This window comes from Sciurus carolinensis, unplaced genomic scaffold (assembly GCF_902686445.1).
Source record: "Sciurus carolinensis unplaced genomic scaffold, mSciCar1.2, whole genome shotgun sequence".
Classification (NCBI taxonomy): Eukaryota; Metazoa; Chordata; class Mammalia; order Rodentia; family Sciuridae; genus Sciurus; species Sciurus carolinensis.
In genome coordinates, this window is record NW_025920151.1 from 465,660 (window position 1) to 471,876 (window position 6,217).

Consider the following 6,217-nt stretch of genomic DNA (forward strand, 5'->3'; position numbering starts at 1 on the left):
GAAAATCTTTAAGGAAGCTGGGGTGTGAAGCAGACAACCTAGGAAGAACACCATAATTACAGCAGACTTCTCCAAGCATTCGCTCAAGGGAATTGAAATAGTTGAAAGAAAGGAATCACTAACCAATAAGTCTATGTGCAGTGAGGCCTTTTTTTTTTAAAACAGGATTCTTGGTATTGAATCCAGGAGTGCTCTACCAGTGAGCCACACCCCCGGTTTTTTTTGTTCATTTTGAGACAGGGATTCAATAAATTGCAGAGGCTGGCCTCAAACTTGTGATCCTCCTGCCTCAGTCACCCAAATTGGTAGGATTAATAGCATGGACTACTGGCCAGGCTGGGTCCAGTGAAATTACCCTTCATAATTGAAAAACAAAGATTTTCTTGAACAAGACAGGAAATTCAATTCCAGCAGACCAAACCATCAAATTCTACAGAGAGAAAAAAAAAAAACACATAGGTCAGGGAGCTCTGAGCTATATAAAGAAGAGAAATGTGTCTGAAAAGAAATAAATGAGGATAAATTAAATTTCTTATTTTTTCCTATTCCTAAGTAATCTAAAAGAAATGTTTAAAGGGTTAACAAAATATTTATTGAGTGATTACTGTATGTAAATAAGTGAAATGAATGACAACAATGTCATAAAAGATGAGAGAGGATCTGGGAATACTATTATCTCTGCATCTCAGCCATGCATGGTGCTGTACACCTACAATCCCAGTGGCTCAGGAGGCTGAGGCAGGAGGATCACAAGTTTAAGGCCAGCCTCAGCAACTCAGACCTTGTCTCAAAACAAAACTAAAAATGGACTGGAGATATGGCTCAGTGCTTAAGTGTACCTGGGTTCAATCTTCAGTACAAGTAAAAAAAAAAAAAAAAACTACATTTCATGTGAAACACCATAATATTTAAAGGCAGACATAGATTAATCTGGAAATTATGTTCCAAACAAGAAATATATACTACAAATTCTTTTCAAGCTATTTTGGCAAGATAATAGATAAACCAATGGAATCACAAAGTATTCGATTGGTAAAGAAGTCAGGAAAAGTGGTTCAGAAGAAAAAGAATAGAGCAACAAATAGAAAACAGTCATAAACATGGTAGAGATTCATCTAACAGTGCCAACAATCACTTTACATATGAATGGTCTAAATACAACAACCAAAAATGCCCAGTGATTTTCAGAGTAGACTTAAAAAAAATGAAGAAAAGAAAGCAGAGGCTCACAAGAAACCCATCCTCACAGTCACATAAAGTAAAAAACAGGGGAGGCGCTAGGGTTGTAGCTCAGTGGCAGAGTGCTTGCCTAGTATGCTCAACGCCCAGACTTCAATTGTTTACACCACAAAAAATTTCACCAGCAAAAAGGATCCACCAACATATAAAAGAAATTATATCTCATGATCTGGTGGGACTTGCTCCAAATATGCAAGAATGGTCCAGCATTCAAAAAGTAATCAATAGAGAAGTACGGGGGAAAATCACAAAATCATTCCAATTGATACACAAAGCATTTGACAAAAATCGAACACCCAATCATGATTAAAGGAAAAAAACGGCAAACGAGGAATCAAGAACTTGTCTAACTTGATAATATCAGTTACCTTCTCCCCCCAAAACCCTACAATTAACATCACACTTACAGAGAATCTCAACACTTTCCTGATAACCAGGAACAAGGTAAAGACAACTTCTCCTATCACTCCTATTCAACATCATACTGAAAGATACAGCTAATATGCTAAGACAAAAAGAGGAAAAAGAAGGTATACAGATAGAGAAGAGAAATAAAACTTTGTTCAAATATGACATGTTTTCCTTTAGAAAAATAAAGGAAAGAATCAAGAAAATCTTAAGGAACCAAGAAGCATAGCAGAGCTGCAGGGCAGAAGGATAACATGACAACTGCTTTCCAACACACCAGCAAAGGACGGCTGTAACTTGGGCAGGGGGAGTAGACACCATTGAGAAGTAAGAAATACTTTTGTTAGGCACAGCCTAAGTGAATATGCACAGGATGTATACGCATAAATCTATATGACTTTGAGGAAAGAAATCTCTCTGATAAGCGAATGATGACATATAATGGGGGGTCAGAGGGGAGCAAGAATGGAGGAAGGAGGGACTCTATAGAGGGAAAAGGGGGTGGGAGGGGCGGGGGAAGGAAAAAATAACAGAATGTATCAAACACCAAAAAAAAAAAAAAACGAAAGAAAAGAAAAACTACAAACTTTGCTCAGATTTCAGTTGGGACTGCTCTAACACCTTTATAATACTGAAGCTTTTGATCCAAAAATATATTGTATATCACCATTTATGTGTTCTTTAATTTTTGTCAAAAGCTCAATTTTTTTTTCTCTGTAGGGTTTTGATTAATTTTCTGATATTCTTATCTTTTATATAAACAATTTGCATGTTGCTATAAAATATAATTTTAAAAACTTTTTAAACTTCTACATCTTTTTGCTGGAATGTAGAAACAGCACTGATTTTTTTATATAACCTTGTATTCAGCAAATATGTTATTTTTAGAATTATGAATGTTTATTGTAATAATTTATCTATGGGTTATCTTGAATTTTCTACATACAGAAACACAATAAAAGTTTTATATTTTCCTTTATAAGAAAAAGAAAGAAAGAAACAAGATCGAAATAGAGATACTCCATATTCATAGGTTGGAAGAGTCAATACTGTTCAGATGTCAGTTCCTCCCAACTTGACTTACTGCTTCAATGCAAACCCCCAATAAAAATGCCATCGTGCTATTTTGGAAGTACTGACAACTCACAGAAAAGTTTATGAAAAAAAAAAAGAGAGAGACCTAGAAGAAGGCACCACGATACTTAAGAAAAACATAGTTGGAGGAACACTACATGTTTTCAAGGTTTACTACGAAGCCACAGTCATCAAGACAGTGTGCTGCCAGCAGTAGAATCAACACAGGTCAGTGGACCAGCGCAGAGACCAGAGGCAGACTGACAGAGCAGACAGTCTTTAACGGCAGGAACAAAGGCGCATCAATGGGGAAGGATAACATTCAAGAAATGTTGCTTAACAATTAAACACCAACATGCAAAAGCCAAACAATGAACCTAGACGCAGTCTTTACCAGACGTGCCCGAGAAATGCAGAAGGAAGCAAAATGAAATGACCCCGAGGCAGGGCCATCCTGATCCCGTGTCTCCCAAGAAATCGCCACCTGCGATTCAGCCCCGGGCTGGGAGCTGCGGGTCGGCCACCCCCGTGAGCCCCTTACCGCTGAGGCCGCCACCCCCCTCGCCGTACCCGCCACGCTGCTCTAGGATGAAGGAGCCGCTGCTCCTCTGGGCCACCCAGAGCTTCAAGGCGTCCTTCAGTAGCACCTCGTCGGGCTTGTTTCCCTTTCTTCTGGGGCCCCGCTTCATGTCTCCGGGGCCAAGGCCGCACGTGGCCCAGCTCGCTCGGGAGGAGGCGGCGGCAGCGGCTGCGCGGGAAACGCAGACCAGCGGGTGCCCAGCGCTCGCACTTCCGCAAGCGCAGCAGGAGGAGCGCTCCCAGCGAACCCCGCGCAGCCGCGTACTGGCCCGTCCCCGCGTACCCCGCGTAGAGCGCAGGGCCGCCCAGGCAGCGTCCGCACCACCTCCGAGCCCCTCTCAGCCCTGCAGGCTGCAGAGGCGCCTCCCAGGTTTCCGGGTCCCAACCCCCGGCTGGGAGTGGCGGGCGCGGCGGGAAGCGAGACCCCAGGCCCGGCCCACCCCCGCCACCCCCTTACCGGTGAGGTGACCTATCCCCTCACAGTGCCCGCGGCGCCGCTGTGCCAAGAAGTACTCGCTGCTCTTCTGGGCCACCCAGAGCTTCAGGGTTCTTCACCAGCACCTCCTCGGGCTTGAGCCACATCCCAGCGATCCGGCCGCGCTGGGGGGAGCCGCTTCATATCGCCCGGCCACCAGCAGCACCGGGCCCAGTTCGCTTGGGAGGAGGCAGCGGCAGCGGTGGCGCGGGAACCGCACACCCACCCAGCGCTCGCAATTCCCGGAGCGCAGTGGGAGGGGCTCGCCCCACCCACCCCGCGCAGCCGGCGCGCCGCCCCGCCCTCGTCCCGCCCAGCCTCGCACCGGCCCCGCCCCAGGCCGCCCCCACCCGGCTGGCTCCCGTGATACCTCCTGGGTTTCCGCGACCGAGTCGCCAGTCTCAGGGTTCCCGAGTGGAGGGAGGAGGTCCGATCACGCTGCCAGGTCCCCTCCCTCCAGTCCCCGCACAGATCGCGGGAGCGCCTGGGCAGCGGCGGGGCTCCAACCCCCCGGGTGGCGGCTCCTGGGAAAGAGCTCAGGGTGGCGGCAGCCGCCCCCACACGCCTCATTCCAACAGGTGGAGGAAGGACCTGGGGAAGAGACGTCTTGCTCTCCTAGCTGCGGGTTGCCCAGCCCAGAGCGCTTTATCTTGGGAAGGACAGAATGCACCAATGCAAACCAGTAAAGCAAGTGTGTTTGTGTTTTAAATAACATTTTGAAGATCTCCCAAAAACAGCATGAAAAACAAAAACGATTATGTTTGGATTTTTTAGCACACTTTCTTAAAGTTTTTTTTTTTAATTACCACATCATACTTGTCCAAATTTATGACACTCCTCTACATGTATACGCTGGGTAATGATCCTATCAGGATAACTGGCATATCCATCACAGGATCATCATTTCTTTGAAGGCATATTTGTGAAGCTCTTACCAGGGAACTGACTGAGCTGCAGGAAAGCTAGAGGTTGGGGAACCTGATGCATGTGTCAGATCAAACTCAACACCAGACATCCTAAGGTAGCATATTAGAGCCACTGTTAGGGGTCCCATATTCTGAAATGGTCATTTGTTCTTAGAGAATGTGGGAGGCTGGAATTAGGGCGTGAGGTGATAATAGTGAAAAGCTGCTGGGCATGTGGAGGTAGGTTTAAAACTGAGTGTTTCCACAATTAACATATAAACATAGCTTTCCTACCAACAGTATCCCCCCAAATCTTGAGAATAATCTAGAATGAAAATTATAGAACACTGAAAAGAGGACCTCAGAAGATGGAAAGTCCTCTCCCATGTTCATGGTAGGCAATTAATATTATTAAAATGGTCCCATTACCCAAAGCAATCTACAGATTGAAAGCAATCCCCATCAAAATACCAATGGCATTCTTCATAGAAGCAGGAGAAGCAGTCCTAAAATTCATAGGAAAGAATAAAAGATTCAGAATATCCAAAGCAATACCAAGTAATAAAAGTGATGCTGAAGGCATCACAATATTCATTCTTAGTACACTTCAGAGCTACAGGAACAAAAAGAGCATGGTACTGGCTTCAAAACATGAAGATCAATGAAGCAGACTAGAAGATACAGAAACCAATTCAAGTAGATACAGTCATCTGTTCCTTCACAAAGTTGCCAAAACCATTGAAGAAAAGACAACCTTTTAAAATAATGGTGCCGGGAAAACTGGATGTCCACATGTAGAAGAATGAAACTAGGTCCCTGTCACTTGTGCTGCACCAGTCAACTCAAAGTGGATCAAAGACCTAGGAATTAGACCAGAGCCACCGCAACTGCTAGGAGAAATAGTGTCAACACCCATCATATCTGCTCAGGCACTGACTTCCTTAATAAGACTCCTAAACTCAAGAAAGAAGACCAAGAATCAATAAGTGGGATAACCTCAAATGAAAAAGCTTCTGCACAGCAAAGGAAACAAGAGCAGGAAGAGATTGCCTACAGAATGGCAAAAAAAAAAAATCTTTGCCACCTACTCTTCTCACAGGAAATTTATATACAAAAATACATAAAGAACTAAAAAAACACCAAAAAGCATAAATGCTTTTAATAAATGAGTCAAAGAGCTAAATAGACATTTCTCAAAGAAGAAATATAAAGGGCCAACAAATATATGAAAAAATGTTCAACATCCCAACAATCAGGGAAATGCCAAGTGAGAGTCCATCTCACTCCAGTCAGAATAGAAATCATCAAGAATACACATAATAGTAAATGCTGGCAAGGAGGTGAGTGGGAAAGGTACATTCATTCATACATTGTTGGGGGCACTGCAAATTTGTACAACCCTTTTGGAAGGCACTATGGAGAATAATCAAAAGACTGGGAATGGAACCACCATAGGACCCAGTTATCCAACTCCTTGGTATTTACCCAAAAGAAGTAAAATTAGTATTCTAAATTGATATGTCAATATTTATAGCAG